Source organism: Delphinapterus leucas, chromosome 13, assembly GCF_059928025.1.
Source record: "Delphinapterus leucas isolate spDelLeu-1000000601 "Yukka" chromosome 13, BTC_Dleu_Yukka2, whole genome shotgun sequence".
In the NCBI taxonomy this organism is placed as follows: Eukaryota; Metazoa; Chordata; class Mammalia; order Artiodactyla; family Monodontidae; genus Delphinapterus; species Delphinapterus leucas.
In genome coordinates this window covers 63,723,272-63,744,059 of record NC_143141.1, presented here as the reverse complement: position 1 = coordinate 63,744,059, position 20,788 = coordinate 63,723,272, and the positions used below count along the sequence as shown (strand labels likewise).

Genomic DNA, 20,788 nt, shown 5'->3' with positions numbered 1-20,788 from the left:
GAGCCACAGTTTCCTGGACTATGAAACAAGAACACCAATGCCTAAAGAGTCTTGGGAGGATTAAATGAGATGTTTACAGGTATGTAAAGCATTAGGCCTCTTCCCAGCAAATGCTGAACCTGTCCCGTCTCTCCCTACACAGCTTCACCATGCTTTGTACTTGCTTACCAGGTTTAACCTAAACACACAGCTCTCTTTACTGCATCTACTGCAAGAATGAAGACCATTCTCAGCAATTAGACTGTCAACATTCCAGAAAATATCGACATCACTCTGAAGGGAAGCACAGCTATTGTGAAGGACCCCAGAGGAGCCCTGCAGAGGGACTTCAGTGACATAAATGTAGAACTCAGTCTCCTTGGAAAGAAAAAGAAGCAGCTCCAGGTTGACAAACAGTAGGGAACTAGAAAGGGACTGGCTATTGTTCGTACTCTGTAGCCATGAACAGAACACAATCAAGGATGCTACCCTGGGCTTTCGTTACAAGGTGAGGTCTGTGTACACTCACTTCCCCATCAACGTTATTTCCAAAATTTCTTGGGAACAAAATATCAATACATCCACAGGGCTCAGATAAGGCCAGGAGTTGCTTGTTCAGTTCTCAAGGCCATAAAGATGAGTTAATTCTTGAAGGAAACAACATTGAACTTGCATAAAATTCAGCTGCATTGATTCAGCAAGCCATGGCTGTTAAGAACAAAAATACCAGAAAAATTTTGGATAGCATCTATGTGTCTGAAAAAGGAGCCGTTCAGCAGGCTGATTAATAAGATCTAAGTTGTCCAACTACAGACACAAAAAGATGCCAGATGATTCCTTAGGCCTATCTGTGATATTTTAAGATGAAAGAAAAGCCCTGTATTGAAAAATATTATCTGGATAGATAGATTTGTGCTGCCTGCCAAACCTCAGCTCCGTATTTAATGGTTGATCCTCTTCTTGAAAACAGATTCTTTTTTTTTTTTTTTTTTTTTTTTTCCGGTATGCGGGCCTCTCACTGTTGTGGCCTCTCCCACTGCGGAGCACAGGCTCCGGATGCGCAGGCTTAGCGGCCATGGCTCACGGGCCCAGCCGCTCTGCGGCATGTGGGATCTTCCCGGACCGGGGCACGAACCCGTGTCCCCTGCATCGGCAGGTGGACTCTCAACCACTGCGCCACCAGGGAAGCCCCAGATTCTTTTTTTAGATAAATTATATAAGGTCTCAACATAGCAATGGTTATTGGTATTCTTTGTCTTTTAACAAGGAGGACAGGGATGCATGTTGGGGCCCAACATGGACAGTTGTGGGCAAGTGGGCAAACAGGGTCATCAGGCCAGATGAAAAGGCTCAGGGCACCTTTTAATGCCCGAGAACCAAGGCTTCCATCTTGGTCTCTCAAAACTAGCCAGTCAGCCCTTTCCCCAGAAAGGACCTTCTAGCCCTTGTCCTCTAGACAAGACCTTCTAACCTCTGTCCTCTAGAGGGAAAGAAAGGAAGAAAAATAATGTCTGTTGAGCATCATTTGCTTTTCTTCTTCCTTTCAACTCCTTCCTCAAATGCATCCCTCCCCACTACAAAATGGCCATCAAATCCTGTTAATTCTTCTTTTGAAAGACCACTTCTCTCAGGCTTCCCTGGTGGCACAGTGGTTAGGAATCCAACTGCCAATGCAGGGAACACGGGTTAGAGCCCTGGCCCAGGAAGATTCCCACGTGCCATGGAGCAACTAAGCCCGTGTGCCGCAACTACTGAGCCTGCGCTCTAGAGCCCACAAGACACACCTACTGAAGCCCGCGCTCTAGAGCCCGCGAGCCACAACTACTGAGGCTGCGCTCTAGAGCCCGCGAACTACTGAAGCCTGTGTGCCTAGAGCCCATGCTCTGCAACAAGAGAAGCCACCACAGTGAGAAGCCCACGCACCGCAACGAAGAGTAGCCCCCGCTCGCCACAACTAGAGAAAGCCCACACGCAGCAGCGAAGACCCAACTCAGCCAAAAATAAATAAATAAAAATAAAATAAATTAAAAAAAAAAGAAAGACCCTTCTCTCCATCCCCACTTCCATGGCTCTATTTGAGCCTCATCAGAGTTTGCCTTCACTCCCTAACAACCATTCCCTACTCCTCCAGCCCACCCTCACACTGCCTGCCCTAAGTATTTTCCAGGGGACCAGAGGTTGGGGGGAGGGGAGGCTGACCCTGTCATTCCCAAGCTTAGAAGCCTTTACAGATATTCAGTTCCTCTCAAGGAAAGAAAAGTTTCTTTAGCCCCACATCCCTCTCGAGCGTCATCTGTCACCTCTTATCCCCACCCCACCAGGCACTCAGCACTAAAGCCACATTGCATTTGTCATTTCCTGAGTATGCCAAGCCCAGGCACAACTACATGCCTTCATTCAGGCTGCTGCCTCTGGGCCTGGCTCATCAAGTGAATTTTTACCCCAATCCCTTAAGGCGAATGTCATTAACCCATTTCTGCAAACAAGGTGTCACGCAAGATGGGTCCCTCTTACTAGGGTCCAAGACAAATTCCATGATGTCACAGGCATGGGCTAAGGAATACGCTACCTTGGGGATAGGGTAAATGAATCAAGCAAGGATCTACCAAATAAGTGAAAGCTAAGGTCCCTTGGATCTACCCAGCCTCCCACAGAGAGACACACAGGGGCCAGGAAGCTGCAGGGCCCACAATGTGGGTCTGTGTGGCAACGGAGGCTCCCACCCCAACCGCCACTCTTTCTTCACATAGTACAAGTGCCAGAACAAACGACATTGGTGCCAGGCAGTCTGTATTTGCCAGCTGTCTACAGGAGTTGTCTGAAAATGCCAACTGCCCAGATCTTAGGATATGAGACACCAATGTGGGGCATTAGAGACTATCCTGTCAGGAAAAGAAAAGAACCCCTGGGCCCACAGGCTTACTTGAAATGCAGCACCTCCTATAGGGAGAAGGCGGGAACTCCCATCCAGTCCCAGATGGCTCAGTATCCAAGCAACCTAGAGTAAGCACCCACTTTATTTATTTATTTTTAATTAATTAATTTATTTTTGGCTGCGTTGGGTCTTCGTTGCTGCGCGCAGGCTTCCTCTAGTTGTGGCGAGCGGGGGCTACTCTTCGTCGCAATGCGTGGGCTTCTCACTGCAGTGGCTTCTCTTGTTGCAGAGCACGGGCTCTAGGTGCGCAGGCTTCAGTAGTTGTGGCTCGCAGGCTCTAGAGTGCAGGCTCAGTAGTTGTGGCATATGGGCTCTAGAGCGCAGGCTCAGTAGTTGTGGTGCACGGGCTTAGTTGCTCCGCAGCATGTGGGATCTTCCCGGACCAGGGCTCAAACCCATGTCCTCTGCATTGGCAGGCGGATTCTTAACCACTGTGCCACCAGGGAAGCCGGATCCTAAGAATCTTAATGGAAAAGTTAAGTCTGTTTTTTTTTTCCATATCCTCTATTTTGGGGAGAATAGGTATTCTCCAAAAACCATTTTCTAAAAATCCAGATTTGCTGATCTGTTTATAATCTTGGTGGGGTTTTTTTCCCCCATTTTAACTTTATCTTCTTCGTCATCATCATCACTCCCCAAATCACTTAAGTTCCCCCCACTTGAACACCTACTACATAGAGAGTGCTGTTTTGAAAAGTCATCTTTCCTTTAATAGATAACTGCACAGGACAGCAAGGAGGCGCTCGGGGGAGGCGGAGTATTTTGCTAGTCATGGAATTTGGAGAGCAAGCTTGCGTTTGGGAATTCAACAGTCAGCAAAGGTGCCAGTCCTTTTTATGGAGACCTGTCAGTCCTCCGTTGACTGTAAGAGTACACTCCTGATCTGCCTGCAGTTTTCATTTGATGACTTTGACCTTTCCAACAGAGTGTGTTACTGTGGCAAGCTTCCCATTGGTTCAATGAGCCGCATTTGGAATCATATGAGTAATTATGTCTTTTCTGGCTTCCCACTCAATTCTAATTAGTGTACTCTACCTAACCAGAGCCAGCAGGAGCTGCCTCAAACTCTCTGCATCCCTTTCTACTGGATCTACGAAGCTCATTTGACTAGACAGTAAATGCTAATTGCTAAAAGTAGCCCTGGAAGTGTCTGCAGGCTCAGAATCCCTCCCCCCACTTCCTACCCTCTCCCTCACCCCCTCCAATCTTTCTTCTTCCTTGTCAATTTATGTGATGATAACACCTTGATCTGGAATCATTTTTCTAATCTTTTAATCTTTAATCTTTTCAGTTAGTGTCACACCCTTGAGCCCATCTAAGAAAGGCTTTAGGGATAGGGTGGCAGGCGGGTGGGGGAGCCTGGAGGGCAGGGAGCTGTGGGGCTGGCCTAAGAGCACAGGCAGAAGACTGAGAACGTCTCCGAGGAAGGCAGCCTACTCAGGCTGTGAGGGAAGAGACGACAGAGCCCAGGTGAGGCTTTCTCCAAGTGGAAATGACCAAGGTTTGACCAAGGGATGAACAGCTTTGACGAAGGTCACTCCAAAGCCAGTGGCAGGTATTTGCCTAAAACCGTGCTTTCTCCCTTCCTACATCTTCTCACTAGATTAGTGCTTCTCAAAACGTTTTAGCAACAGGATCTTCACCTGAAATAAAATTTAGGCAGAATCCACCATTTAAAGCAGACAGAAGTTCAGAATGGCTATCATCAAAAAATTTACAAATAACAAATGTTGGTAAGGATGTGGAGAAAAGGGAATTCATACGCTGTTGGTGGGAATGTAAATTGGTGCAGCCACTTTGGGGAACAGTATGGAGGTTGCTCAAAAAGCTAAAAATTGAAATACCATGTGACCCAGCAATTCCGCTCCTGGGTATATATCCGAGAAAAACAAAAACAGTAATTTGAAAAGATACATGCAAAAAAACAGAAAAGAAAAGATACATGCATCCTGGGGCTTCCCTGGTGGCTCAGTGGTTGAGAATCCGCCTGCCAATGCAGGGGACACGGGTTCGATCCCTGGTCCAGGAAGATCCACATGCCACGGAGCAACCAAGCCCGCGCACCTGTGCTCTAGAGCCCGTGAGCCACAACTACTGAGCCCATATGCCACAACTATTGAAGCCCGTGTGCCTAGGGCCCGTGCTCCACAATGAGAGAAGCCACCGCAATAAGAAGCCCGCGCACAGCAACAAAGAGTAGCCCCCGCTCACCGCAACTAGAGAAAGCCCGCGCACAGCAACGAAGACCCAACACAGCCAAAAATAAATAAATTAAAAAAAAAAAAGATACATGCAGCCCAATGTTCACAGCAGCACTATTTACAATAGCCAAGACATGGAAGCAACCCAAGTGCCCATCAACAGATGAATGGATTAAGAAGATGTGTGTGTATATATATATATATATATATCATATTATATATAATTATTATATAATATTATATAATATTGTTATATAATAATAATATATTATTATATATAATATATATAATAGTAGTTAATACATAGATTAATATACATAGGTATATATAAAATATATATAGGTATAGGAATATAATAGATATAAGTATAATATATATATATAATATACCTATATATATATTTATATATTAACTACTTGGCCACAAAAAAGAATGAAATTCTGCCATTTACAGCAACATGGATGGACCTAGAGAATAATATGCTTAGTGAAATAAGTTAGAGAAAGGCAAATACTGTATGATATCACTTATACGTGGAATCTAAAAAATAATATAAATGAATGTATATGCAAAACAGAAACAGACTCACAGACATAAAAAACAAATTTGTGATTATCAAAGGGGAGAGGGAAGGGGGGAGGGACAAATTCAGGATATGGGATTAACAGATACAAACTACTATGTATAAAATAGGCGGAAGACTGAGAACATTTCTGAGGAAGGTGGCCTGCCCAGACCATGCCCCTGACCTTGCAGCTCTTTCCCCACCCTCTGTCCTTGCAATACCCCCAGCAAACATGCTGGGAAGAGTGTTAGGGAACCACTGGTACTCTCGACCAGCAGCCTCCTTTAGGCAGAAGGACACTGTAATCCTAGCCTTTCCCACCTCTACTCTCCCTTTCCCCAGCCAGACAGGAGGACAGATGCTTCCAAGTAAATGAGCTGAAATTCAAGTAAGAGAAATTCCTGGGGGCTGTTTACTTGGTGTTCCATGCCTCACACGTTCTAGTGTGGCCTCTGGCTGCATTATCCCTCTGGGGGGTGGGGCAGGGCAGGCGGCCGACAGTGCCAGGAAGCCTGGGCAGCATTGGGTGGCAGTGCCTCTGGATCGAAGATACGTGGTGTCTGATACCCGCCCACCTGCCTGATGCTTCCCACATCTCTTCCTCCAGCAGACAGATTCCTGGCTTCTGTTGTGCGGGGTTTCCTCATGCCTTCTCACCCCTTCTGTACCAAGTCTGCCCCAAATCACACGGCAGGGATTTGGGGGGGAAGAGAAGGTATGGAAATGTTAGGACAAGGACAGTCTTGCTTTTATTTCTTTTTAACTGCTGGGCAGCACTTAGCGAGCATTCAGTGGAGCAGATGGAAGACCCCTCCTTGGCCTCTCCTGGAGGCAGCAGAAGGTGTGCCGGACCTGGAGTCGGGAGCCGGGCTCTGCTTCCAGCTCTGCTATGAACAGTCCCAGGGGTCCTGAACAAATGTCTTGACTCACTAAACTTGGCCTTTCAATAAAATTAAAAGTTGGTTTCTAAAAAAAAAAAAAAAAAAAAAGTTGGTTTCTAAGGTCTCTTCTAGCTCTAGCATCGCATTTAACAGGCCACCAATGGTTACTGCCACCAGCTGGAAGACAGAAGATGCCCAGACCAAAAGCAATCCACACACTGCACCAAGTGAGGCTGCCACCAGGGAGGTGGTCCGTCCAAAAGGGACACTCCTTATTGATGGTGACCAGATCCTCTGGTCCTCCTGTGTCAGGGGTTGAATATGAGGGTCTCACAGAGAGCATGTCGGAGTGACGACAGGAAGACAGGATGCTCTCAACAAGGACAGGCCACTGTTCCACTTCTCCAAGGCACTCCCATGGCCAGAGCTGGCAGCACCGGCACAAGGCACAGCTGTGCCACTGTTGAGATGCTTTCCAGGGCTCCGTACTTCCTCTTGTGGCCTTGTAGTCAACATCCATCACCTGAGGAGAGCCAGGCCTCCGTGTCTTGTCCTTGCAACCCTAAGCACCTTGAGAAATTATTCCATTCTATTCTATAAGCAGGTCATGATGGGTAAGGCCTGGGTCATAAATCACCTGACACCTTGAGTTCCGTTTGGTGCATGACTTGTTCCTAATCCAACACGCCGGATTAACTCCTTGTGGGTCAACGGAGCCAACGTTCCTTCAACTTCAGGAGCCCTGAATAGTTTATTACTAACTAGTAAGGCGATGTTGCCAAAGGTGCTCGACCTCTGTCTGTCTCCTCAGCATCTGATGGGGACAATATTATTCAATCCGCCCACCTCCTAGGGCTGTTGTAGAAAGAAATCAAATGTGATCAACTATGTGAACCTACTTAGGCATAAACAACTGTGAGATAAATACTTGTCCTTAATACCCAAACAGTGAAGGGCGTGGGACGGCAGGATGTGAACATTACGAGCGCTGGCTCTGGAGTCAGACTTGATTGGGGTCAGATCATGGCTCTGGCACTTCCTGCACAGGTGACCTCAAACAAGTGACTTAGCCTCTCTGTGCCTCAGTTTCCTCATCTGTAAAATGGGGATGATAATAATAGCAACTGTTTTACAGGGTTGTTAATGAAGCTGATGCATGTCGAGTGTTTAGAACAGTGCCTAGCATAGAGTAAATGCTCAATAAGTGTTTATTATTATTAACAGCAACATGTTCACCTGGCCGGAAGCACATCGTGCGGGCTCCCGCAGCCTTCCTGAGCACATGGGAATGAAGAAGCCCTTACTGGGGTCCTTGGGAAGGGAAGCTGGGTGGGTCCTCCTCCCTCAGAGGCGGGGCCTGGCCCTCATTCCGCTGCACGTGCACTGTGGGGCCTCATCAGCCCCATCCTGCCCAAGAGCCTTAGTCTCCCCCGGAAGAGAAAGGCCACTGTAATGACCTGTCGCCCAATCATCTGGGCTGCTTCGTTTGCAGGGTCCCAGAAGAGCCCCTTACTCCACGACTTCCCGGGTGTGCCCCCGACTGTAGTGGGTGGAGCATGAGCACATACATGTCACGGAATTAGGACGAGAAACAACTCTTTTCCCTAAAGAGCTCCCCGGGAAAAGTACAGAGAATCGTCTTTACCCTAAACACCTTTAAAGAAGGGATTGCCCAGCTTTTCCTCTGCCTTTCATTTTCCTGGCTGGGGACAAAGAAACCCCCCACCTTGAGTTCAAAGTCAGGTGGACCTTTTAAAAAAGGAGTTTAATTTCCAAAACGCAGCCTGTTCTTCTCTGCAGAGCTCTTTACTGGGAGCAGCAGTCCTTGACCCCCTTGGTGGGCCGGGAGCAGGGAAGGCAGGCACCCAGGCTGAGTGACTTCACTCTGCTATTTCCAAGGGAGCAACGTGAGCAAATGAGCCCCAAACCCTGGGGGTCTGGCCCGAGCTGACCACTCCGGGGAGCAAAGGGCTGGGGGTCTCCCACACATCACTCAGTGTTTCTGCAGTGGTTCTAATGTAAACTGCCCAGAGACAACCATCCGGTGAGCCTGAGAAGGGTCTCCTCTGGAGCAGAGAGACTGGAGAGGAAGAGGGTCCCACTGCATTTTGAGTGGCTCTTGTGTGTCGGGTTAGCCGCTGGCTGGATTGCCACACTGGCCACGGCGTCTGTCAGTGACAGTCTTCTTGTACAGCCAGATGACATCTTTGGCTCTGAGTCTGGATTCCCTCAACACCAGATGTGAGCCGTGAATGGCATGCAGCAGTGACCACTTCTTGGGATTTGCTCAGATGCCACGAAAGCCTCTGTCCTTGAATCAGATCCCAAGCTAAACCGAGGACTCTGCCGGCCTGGCTTCCACAGCCGCTTCGTGAGTCAGTCCTAGCAATGGAGCGGTGTGATCAGAGGGAAGAAGCAGCAGAGCTGCATTCTGGAGCTTCACCAAGGATGCCAACACACAATCCCAGCAAAGCTCTGGGTTAGAAAATAAGGACTGAGAGTTGCTGCGTTGTGACCCAGCTGCACAGGCCCTGACCTCTGACTGCTGTCATCTTCCTCCAGGAGAGAATTACTCTCTTTACGTAAGTAAGGGGCGTAGGCACTGAGGTTTTCTCTGTGGAGGTCAAAAACCTTTTGCAGATTTTACCTTTTCTAACCTCAAAAGTATTTTTTTAATTTCAATATTTTCTGAGGCAAAGTCTATGTGAGGTATGATATTATTATTATGAATCCCACCATACAGCTAAGCTAGGGCCCACAGAATCACAGGAGCGTAATTCATTCTCTCCTTCAGCAAATATTTGAATCAGCCTAAGACTAAAACAGTCTGCGAAGCGATGTGTAAGTTTCTCTCACTAAAACACCGCCTGTAGTCACAAGATTTGATGGTTCGGTGGTAGCGGCTAGAACCCGATTAAGACCTTTAGAGACCATAAATACAGAACTGACTAAGAAATCTCACCCTAAATTAAAAACAGCACTAAATTGCATTTTTTTTTTTTAAGTGCAAAGGGTCAGAAACGAGGCTCTGATTTTCCCCACGATGAATATTTCACTAGCAAAACATCTCCGTCCCTCCACCCTCCTCCCTCCACCAAATTTTTAATCTGGCCTAGCGGGGTGGGGGGAGGGAGGGGTTGCATTTGAGTGAAGTTATTGCCTAGAAAGTGAGAAATCATCCTCAGGAGAGAGAGGGAGAAAGAGACTTCTTTACACTGCAAAGTCGTCTAAAGTAGGCCATGGCATTTGCGAGCCCGCTCACTTGCGAGAGGGATGAGAATTCTCTGGAGGAGCTGAGCTTGAGGCTGTAATCTTGGAATGGGGAAGAGATGGCAGAGTCCAACTCAGGAAGTCTCGTGAAAGGGAACTGAGGCTGTTCCAGCCTCTGGGAGAATGATATTGGAGTGCGATCAAAGGGTAGACATGGAGCCCAAGCAGAAAACTACCTTGAATCATCCAGGAAATTAAGGACAAAAGCAATAACTCAGTTTCCACAGAGAAGCGTGTGTTATGTTCTTGGAAAAACAAGGGGGAGAAACATTGGCATTTAAGGTCAACTTTAGAAGATACTAGACTCAGAAGTCAGGGCTAGGGGAGTAGAGAAGAGCAGGAGACTAGAAAGGTTTGGAAATAACAGTAATATTTTTGGTTAGTATAATCTGAGCCTTCTAACCTCCAAATCCCACAGGCTTAAACGTACTGTCCCCTGAGATTTGTCCTCACTTGGTTGTGCACCAGGAGGCTGGATACATAGACGCCATGTGGGAGGGACATCGTGGGAGCCAAGAGGGGGAAGGCTGTGAATCCCAGGGTACCCGCTTTGGAAAAGCCATTTCTCCTCCACCTTGGATAGCTCTGGAAGAGCATGAACTACCATACAAGGGGCAATGAGAAGTGTCCAGAGGCCTTCTATTTGCAAGTGCCCTGAGGCCAGGTTTTCACCCAGTACCCTTTTGTGTATGTTTATTTGTTGGTTTAATTTCTCTCTAAACGAGTTTCTTTAGCTGTTAAAGAAAACAGTGGTTCTGAAAGCAGGGGCCCTTGGACCAGCAGCATCTCCTGGGAACTTGTTAGAACTACAGATGCTCTACCTGCCCCAAGACCTAGAGCAGCAGAAACTTTAGGGGTGGGGCCAGCAACCGGTTCCAGTGAGGCTGATGCCAGCTTGTTTGAGAATCACTCCTCAGCAGAATGCAGGCCTACTGAGCTATAAAAGTCTTAAATAGTTCACCTTTTCACTACTTATCGATCTCTGTGTGGCTTTTGTATTTAAACTTTCAATGACATGTAGCTCCATGTTTCCAGGGTTATTATGTACATTGTTCAACTATTTTAACCTTGGGGGTGAACAGGAGGTACATAGGCCAAATTTGTAATTGGATCCACTGGATCTGCTTGCTTTTCTAGACTGGGGGAAGTGCAGCAAAGTAAACAAAGAGCTGTGGCTGCATTTGGCTCCCCCTGAGCTGTCTGGATTGGCCAGGCAACTGAGAAGTGTCCTTAGGACCTGCACCAGCTGGTCCTTCCCTTTGGAAACCAGAGCTCAGAGGGCGGCACATGACAGGCGAGTAACAGCTGAGATCACTCACGGGCTTCCCCAGTTCCTTTTCATTTTCAGGTTCATTTATCCTAGCATTCCTCAACACCCCACCCACCGGGGGAAAATGGAATTTTATAGCCCTGGAGACTCAGTTCCACCCTCACCCTTCAGCCCCTCTCCCCTCCCTCCCTCCAGCCACACATTCAGTCTGGCTCTCTCTGTGTGGGTTCTGGGCCTGCCAGAACATTCCAAGACAGAGGCGATTTCTTCCTGCCTGGCTCACATTGTCAAGAAAGATAGGTGAGGCCAAAGACAGGTATCTGTCAGGGAGGCCGAGATGTGTGATCCCTGCAGCCTCTGGCACGGGGAGAGGAAGAGACGACAGGCTTTCGTGTGATGCCTGGAGCCAGCTAATCAGGAGGGCTGTTATGTAAGGAAAGCATGTGGGTTTGAGCGCAGCTATTCACCTGTGGCTAATTAGTGCCTGCCTGTCAGCTGTGCAAGCTCACCTAGCTGTCAGATGCAGACACAGATGCAGTCGAGAAGGATGGGTTCAGTTCAGCAAAAACATTTATTGAATCGTGTACTGTGTTAGGTGCTGGGGATACCGAAATAAATAAACCAGGGTCCGTGCTCACAAGGAGCTCGTGGTCAAGAAGAGGGACACAGGCCAGTAAACAGTCATTCACGATCCACGTGAGACTAAAATGAAACTATCTCCCGCGGACAAAACATCCTGCAGAAGTGCTTTGAAAGTTGAGTCAGGCAGGCCTGGTGGTATTTTCCAGAAGGGTGTTCCAGGCAGAGAAAACAGCACGTACAAAAGCTAGGGAGCGGAGCTGAGGTACTCTAAGTCTGAAACAGTCAAATTAAGCTCAGGTTCAAATGCCAGGAGCAGAGTCAGGAAGGTGGCCTCCTTCTGACAGGACCAAAATCTGAGCAGGAGAACCAGAGAGAAGAGGCAGGGCACGCTGCTGCCAGGCAGACTCTGTGTGCAGACCCTGATGTCCCCAGGCAGGAAACGTGGAGCGGGTCTGCATGAAGTAAGAGTGGGAGCTGGAGCCCAGGGACTTTTTTTTTTGCTGTTCGCGGGCCTCTCACTGCTGTGGCCTCTCCCGTTGTGGAGCACAGGCTCCGGACGCGCAGGCTCGGCGGCCATGGCTCACGGGCCCAGCTGCTACGTAGCATGTGGGATCTTCCCGGACCGGGGCACAAACCCGTGTGCCCTGCACCGGCAGGCGGACTCTCAACCACTGCGCCACCAGGGAAGCCCCCCAGTGACATTTTAAAGCCCCTTATGTGTCTGGGAGGCTAAGAACCAGGATAAAAGGGAGAATCCAGGAGTGCAGAACCGAAATCTGTCCATTTGTACACATGAGGAGGTTTTGTAAGAGCCCTGGGGGCAAAGAGGATACAAGAACAGAAATGTTTACAGAACAAAAAATTCTCTGTGTTCTGTTCTGTGTCTCTACCTATAAAGAGATTTTTCCCTCCAACGTGGGGCTCTGTCCTCAGCTCTCTCCCCAGTGTCACTCTGTGGGTTATCTCATGTGACCCAGGACTTCAGTTACCAAGGACAACCTCGGTCTCCAGGCCAGTTTCTCTCCTGGCAGACAACTGCTTACTGGACATATTCACCTTGACACTCGTGGACACTCAAACTTAGCGTTGTAATGTGTCCAAAAGTGAGTATCTCGTCACCATCCCTCTTCCCCCAAGCCCTCTCCAGCGGACCCTAGCTCAGGGTACGGGACTTCAATTCACCTTAATGCCTGACCCAGAAATCCCATGGGGCCTTTCTCTCCCCTCCTCTCTCTAATCAAATTATTTACTAAATCATTCTTGAACCTATTCACCTTATATTAGTTGATAGTTTCCTATGGCTGCTGTAACAAATTACTACAAGCTTAGTGCCTTAATATAACACAAATTTGGGGCTTCCCTGGTGGCGCAGTGGTTGAGAGTCTGCCTGCCGATGCAGGGGACACGGGTTCGTGCCCCGGTCCGGGAAGATCCCACATGCCACGGAGCGGCTGGGCCCGTGAGCCATGGCCGCTGAGCCTGCGCATCCGGAGCCTGTGCTCTGCAACGGGAGAGGCCACAACGGTGGGAGGCCCGCGTACCGCAAAAAAATAACACAAATTTATTATCTTGCAGTTCTGGAGGTTAGAAGTCCGAAAATGGGTTTCACTGAGCTAAAATCAATGTGTCAGCAGGGCTGTGTTCCTTCTAGAGGCTTTAGGGGGGAGTCAATTCCCTTGATATTTCCCAGTTGCCTGCATTCCTTGGCTCTTCGTCCCTTTTTCATCCTGGAAGCCAGCAGCACAGCATCTTCAACTCTCTCTGACTTTGACCACATGCTTTCTTCTACCTTTTTATGATTCTTTTGATTACCCTGGGCCCACCCAGATGATCCAGGATAATCTTCCCATCTCAAAATCCTGAATGTAATCACATCTGCAAAGTCCCTTTTGCCTTGTAAGGTGACACAGGTTCTGGGCATTAGGAAATGGACCTCTGTGGGCCGTTACTCTGCCTACCACACACCTCTTCCTTTCCCAACAGCACTGCACCAGCATCTCTCATCTGGCCCCAGTGGGTACCAGCACCCTGCTCTTATCCAGCCCAGCCCTTATCTCATCCTTTCATAACTGCCTGTTCGCAGGCCTACCTTCTCCTCTGAGCTTTACCTGCCTTGAGGACAAGATCAGTATCTTGTTCCATGTTGTCGCCCAGGTACCTCATAAGGCTCAATGAACATTTTCTGAATAGGATTTTTAAAAATAAAATAATGGGAATTCCCTGGTGGTCCAGTGGTTAGGACTCCACACTTTCACTGCCAAGGGCACGGGTTCGATCCCTGGTAGAGGAACTAAGATCCCACAAGCAGCACAGTGCGGCCAAAAATAAAATTTTAAAATTAAAAATAATAAAATAACTCTCCCTCTGATTGAAAACTCTTTGAGCCTCAGACCTGCTCTGGTTTGCTTTCTTAGTGCTTACTACCTATTGTGGACAAAGGCAGCAGAGGGACACTTTCCTAGTGGAAGGGAGGGGCCAGTGCCCAGCTCAGGGCTTGTCAGTCCCAGGTCAGGAAGGCAACTGGGGACAAGGCCCTGGCAGAGAGGTCTGGGAGGTTTTCCAAAGCTGGCATCCAGAAGAGAGGTTTCCCCTCTCAGATCACATCGGTGAGGCTGGACACTGTTGTCTGTAATTTCATCACTGGCCGGAGCCAGATTCCTGAGACATAATAGGAATTCCAGGACAGCACACAAGAGGCGGCAGCTGGACTGTCAGCCTCAGGCTAGAGGAAGGCGGAGCCAGCGAGGTAGCTCCCCAGCCCTCCCACTCCTGCCCCACGAAAGCCCCCTCCTCACCCCTCTCCCCTCCCTTGTACTTCTGAATGCCAGGCCCACTCAAGGCAGACATTTGAGAGAGTACCTCCAAACTTCTAGCAACTTCAACAGCTGCTGGGACTGATGAGAAAAAACTTTGTTAACAAATGACACTTTTCCGTCTGCTTTTAATAGATGAAAGATTTACAAAATCAGAATTAGCCTCCTTCAGCAGTTAGTGTGGCCGAGACAAATCACATCAAAAGTACTTGTCAACTTACTTCCTGTAGACTAGGGGATAAACAAGTCTCTCTCCCTCTCTTTTTTTTTAACTTTTCAAAAGAAATAAAGTATACATTATTAGGACTTTTCACAGCCGAAAGTCAGTTTTTCACTTCCATTCCATGTGGAAATTTTTGCTGTATGATATTCCATAGCATATTTGCTGTATGATATTCCATAACGTACCTGTTTCATAATGTATTCATCCATTTTTCTCTTGCTGGACATTTAGATTGCTCTAGGTTCTTTTCCTCTTTCAAATAATTCTGCAGTGTAGTCTTCTGTGTGTCTCCTTATGCACATGTGGGGAAGTCTCTAAAGATGGGTAAGTACTTCCTCGTCTTTTATAAATTTATCTATTCATTTATTTGTTTATTTATTTGGCTGCTTTGAGTTTTCGTTGCTATGCCCTGGCTTTCTCTAGTTGCAGCGAGTGGGGGCTACTCTTCGTTGCGGTGCACGGGCTTCTCATTGCGGTGGCTTCTCTTGTTGTGGAGCACGGGCTCTAGAGCACACACACAGTAGCTGTGGTGCACCCGTTTAGTTGTTCTGCAGCATATGGGATCTTCCCAGACCAGGGATCGAACCCATGTCCCCTGCATTGGCAGGCGGATTCTTAACCACTGCGCCACTAGAGAAGTCCCCTCATCTTTACTAAATGAGTACTACTAAACTGTCCAAAGTGGTTGCATGAATTCACCCTCCCACCAACAGCACACATGTTCCTGTTGCCCCACATCTTACCCAATATTTCAGCAAATGTTTTGCGTTTTTTTTGTTTGTTTTGGGTTTTTTGTTTTTTTGTTGTTGTTGTTCTTTTCGGTTTTTACCAATCTTATGGGTATGAAATGGTATCTGGTTTCCTGTAATTTACATTTCCCCGACTACTAGTGAGATCAGCCGTCTTTTCGTGTATTCATTGGCTTCTTAGATTTCTTCTGTGGCTTGCCTGTTTGTATCTTTTGCCTAATTTTCTATTGAGTTATTCATCTCATCAATCTGTAGTTTGTTTGTTTTTACATATACATTCCGGATACTAGTCCTCTCTTATTTATAAGCTATGTCTGTTCAGGTCCTCCAAGAAGCAGACACCAAGAGGAAATTGGAAGTACAAGACAATTATTGGGGGTCAATGCTTCTGAAGGGTAATGGGAAAAGGAACAGGAGTGGTTGGGAAGAATCTTCAGACGCCAGTGCAGCTCTTGATACCTGTGATGGGAGCAAAGAGAGGAGGATTGAGTAGGAAGGGCCTTCTTCTGTAGGCAGTTCTGAAAGGTCTCAGCCAGGCTAATGGGGAGCCCCAGAAGAAAGTATGCCTTTTAAAGGAGACCAACACTGGGCAGGAATGGCTCAACTTAGGTTCTCCCACCATGCTCAGTCACTGGCAGGGACCGGGCCAGGGAGAGCACGGCCTTGGCTTGAACACTGGTGGATCTTAAAGGCATGGCATCTACTGGCTGTCAGCCAATCACACACCTGGCAGGTGTTTCTCTCATGAAGGAAGACCAAGCAGTACACCCCTTATGGCTGCCCCACTGCCAACTTCTTCTCTCAGTTTGTCTTTGTCTATTTTTTATTTTTCCCATATGGCCTCTTCTTTTTTTTTTAATTTTATTTATTTTTTTATACAGCAGGTTCTTATTAGTTATCTATTTTATACATATTAGTGTATATATGTCAATCCCAATCGCCCAATTCATCCCACCACCACCCACCCCCCGGCCACTTTCCCCCACTTGGTGTCCATACGTTTGTTCTCTACATCTGTGTCTCTTATTTCTGCCCTGCAAACCAGTTCATCTGTACCATTTTTCTACCTTCCACATATATGCGTTAATATACGATATTTATTTTTCTCTTTCTGACTTATTTCACTCTGTATGACAGTCTCTAGATCCATCCAAGTCTCTACAAATGACCCAATTTCATTCCTTTTTATGGCTGAGTAATATTCCATTGTATACATGTACCATATCTTCTTTATCCATTCATCTGTCGATGGGCATTTAGACTGCTTCCATGACCTGGCTATTGTAAACAGTGCTGCAATGAACATTGGGGTGCGTGTGTCTTTTTTTTTTTACTGTTTCATGATTTATTCCAAAGAATAACATCTGTTTTCTCATTTCAAATATTGGGGGTTTAATATTAAAGAAAAGAAAACAAAAGCAAAATGGAGACACATGTCCCTTTGCTGACCACATCCAGAATTGCAGCTCTAAAAATCTCCGAAGGGGATTCAGCCAGAGGGCTGGGAGGGAGGAAGGGACCTGGGCTTGATGGGACCACACAGAGCCTTGTGGAAGTTTCCACCCACTGGCAGAAGTCCCCTGTATCCATCACTTTTTGGCATCTGTAAGCGTGTGTCTTTTTGAATTATGGTTTTCTCTGGGTATATGCCCAGTAGTGGGATTGCTGGGTCATATGGTAATTCTATTTTTAGTTTTTTATTTTATTTATTTATTTTTTTATTTTTTGCGGTACGCGGGCCTCTCACTGTTGTGGCCTCTCCCGTTGCGAAGCACAGGCTCAGCGGCCATGGCTCACGGGCCCAGCTGCTCCACGGCATGTGAGATCTTCCCGGACCGGGGCATGAACCCACGTCCCCTGCATCGGCAGGCGGACTCTCAACCACTGTGCCACCAGGGAAGCCTATTTTTAGTGTTTTAAAGGAACCTCCATACTGTTCTCCATAGTGGCTGTATCAATTTACATTCCCACCAACAGTGCAAGAGGGTTCCCTTTTCTCCACACCCTCTCCAGCATTTGTTGTTTGTAGATTTTCTGATGATGCCCATTCTAACTGGTGTGAGGTGATATACCTCACTGTAGTTTTGATTTGCATTTCTCTAATTATTAGTGATGTTGAGCAGCTTTTCATGTGCTTCTTGGCCATCTGTATGTCTTCTTTGGAAAAAAGTCTATTTAGGTCTTTTGCCCATTTTTTTTTTCCGCCCATTTTTTGATTGGGTTGTTTGCTTTTTTAATATTGAGCTGCATGAGTTGTTTATGTATTTTGGAGATTAATCCTTTGTCCGTTGATTCGTTTGCAAATATTTTCTCCCACTCTGAGGGCTGTCTTTTCGTCTTGTTTGTAGTTTCCTTTGCTTTGCAAAAGCTTTTAAGTTTCATTAGGTCCCATTTATTTATTTTTGTTTTTATTTCCATTACTCTAGGAGGTGGATCACAAAAGATCTTGCTGTGATTTATGTCAAAGCGTGTTCTTCCTATGTTTTCCTCTAAGAGTTTTATAGTGTCCGGTCTTACATTTAGGTCTCTAATCCATTTTGAGTTTATTTTTGTGTATGGTGTTAGGGAGTGTTCTCATTTCATTCTTTTACATGTAGCTGTCCAGTTTTCCCAGCACCACTTATTGAAGAGACTGCCTTTTCTCCATTGTATATCCTTGCCTCTTTTGTCATAGATTAGTTGACCATAGGTGTGTGGGTTTATCTCTGGGCTTTCTATCCTGTTCCATTGATCTATATTTCTGTTTTTGTGCCAGTACCATATTGTCTTGATTACTGTAGCTTTGTAATATAGTCTGAAGTCAGGGAGTCTGATTGCTCCAGCTCTGGTTTTTTCCCTCAAGACTGCTTTGGCTATTTGGGGTCTTTTGTGTCTCCATACAAATTTAAGATTTTTTGTTCTACTTCTGTAAAAAATGCCAATGGTAACTTGATAGGGATTGCATTGAATCTGTAGATTGTTTTGGGTAGTACAGTCATTTTCACAATATTGATTCTTCCAATCCAAGAACATGGTATATCTCTCCATCTGCTTGTCTCATCTTTGATTTCTTTCATCAGTGTCTTATAGTTTTCTGAGTACAGGTCTTTTACCTCCTTAGGTAGGTTTATTCCTAGGTATTTTATTCTTTTTGTTGCAATGGTGAGTGGGATTGTTTCCTTAATTTCTCTTTCTGATCTTTCATTGTTAGTGTATAGGAATGCAACAGATTTCTGTGCATTAATTTTGTATCCTGCTACTTTACCAAAATCATTGATTAGCTCTGGTAGTTTTCTGGTGGCATCCTTAGGATTCTCTATGTAGAGTATCATGTTATCTGCAAACAGTGACAGTTTTACTTCTTCTTTTCCAGTATGTATTTCTTTTTCTTCTCTGATTGCCGTGGCTAGGACTTCCAAAACTATGCTGAATAATACTGGCAAGAGTGGACATCCTTGTCTTGTTCCTGATCTTAGAGGAAATGCTTTCAGTTTTTCACCATTGAGAATGATGTTTGCTGGGCGTTTGTCATAGATGGCCTTTATTATGTTGAGGTAGGTTCCCTCTATGCCCACTTTCTGGAGAGTTTTTATCATAAATGGGTGTTGAATTTTGTCAAAAGCTTTTTCTGAATCTATTGAGATGATCATATGGGTTTTCTTCTTCAATTTGTTAATATGGTGTATCACATTGATTTGTGTATACTGAAGACTCCTTGCATCCCTGGAATAAATTCCACTTGATCATACTGTATGATCCTTTTAATGTGTTGTTGGATTCTGTTTGCTAGTATTTTGTTGAGGATTTTTGCATCTATATTCATCAGTGATATTGGTCTGTAATTTTCTTTTTTTGTAGTATCTTTGTCTGGTTTTGGTATCAGGGTGATAGTGGCCTCATAGAATGAGTTTGGGGGTGTTCCTTCCTCCACAATTTTTTGGACGAGTTTGAGAAGGATGGGTGTTAGCTCTTGTATAAATGTGTGATAGAATTCACCTGTGAAGCCATCTGGTCCTGGACTTTGTCTGTCGGAAGGTTTTTAATCACAGTTTCAATTTAATTACTTGTGATTGGTCTGTTCATATTTTCTATTTCTTCCTGGTTCAGTCTTGGAAAGTTATACCTTTCTAAGAATTTGTCCATTTCTTCCAGGTTGTCCATTTTATTGGCATGGAGTTGCTGTAATAGTCTCTTATGGTGTTTTGTATTTCTGCGGTATCCGTTGTAACTTCTCCTTTTTCATTTCTAATTTTATTGATTTGAGTCCTCTCCCTCTTTTCCTTGATGAGTCTGGCTAAAGGTTTATCAATTTTGTTTATCTTCTCAAAGAACCAGCTTTTAGTTTTGTTGACCTTTGCTATTGTTTTCTTTGTTTCTATTCCATTTATTTCTGCTCTGATCTTTATGATTTTGTTCCGTCTACTAACTTTGCATTTTGTTTGTTCTCCTTTCTCTAGTTCCTTTAAGTGTAAGGTTAGATGATTTATTTGAGATTTTTCTTGTTTCTTGAGGTAGGATTGTATTGTTATAAACTTCCCTCTTAGAACTGATTTTGCTGCATCCCATAGGTTTTGGATCGTCGTGTTTTCATTGTCATTTGTCTCTAGGTATTTTTTGATTTCCTCTTTGATTTCTTCAGTGATCTCTTGGTTATTTAGTAACGTATTATTTAGCCTCCATGTGTTTGTGTTTTTTACATTATTTTCCCTCTAACTGACTTCTAATCTCATAGCGCTGTGGTCGGAAAAGATGCTTGATATGATTTCAATTTTCTTAAATTTACCGAGGCTTGATTTCTGACCCAAGATGTGATCTTTCCTGGAGAATGTTCCATGTACACTTGAGAAGAAAGTGTAATCTGCTATTTTCGGATGGATTGTCCTATAAATATCAATTTAATCTATCTTTTCTATTGTGTCATTTAAAGCTTGTGTTTCCTTATTAATTTTCTGTCTGGATGATCTGTCCATTGGTGTAAGTGAGGTGTTAAAGTCCCCCACTATTATTGTGTTACTGTCGATTTCCTCTTTATAGCTGTTAGCAGTTGCCTTATGTATTGAGGTGCTCCTATGTTGGGTGCATGTATATTTATAATTGTTATATTTCTTCTTGGATTGATCCCTTGATCATTATGTAGTGTCCTTCCTTGTCTCTTACATCATTCTTTATTTAAAGTCTATTTTATCTGATATGAGTATTGCTGCTTCAGCTTTCTTTTGATTTCCATTTCCATGGAATATCTTTTTCTATCTCCTCACTTTCAGTCTGTATGTGTCCCTAGGTCTGAAGTGGGTCTCTTGTAGACAGCATATATACGGGTCTTGTTTTTGTATCCATTCAG

General features: G+C 45.5%; 1 pseudogene; it reads left to right on the top strand.

The window, feature by feature from the left end:
- The first annotated feature begins 216 nt into the window (after window positions 1-216).
- Window positions 217-866, top strand: LOC111174757 (large ribosomal subunit protein uL6 pseudogene; annotated as a pseudogene).
- Window positions 867-20,788: the final 19,922 nt, after the last annotated feature.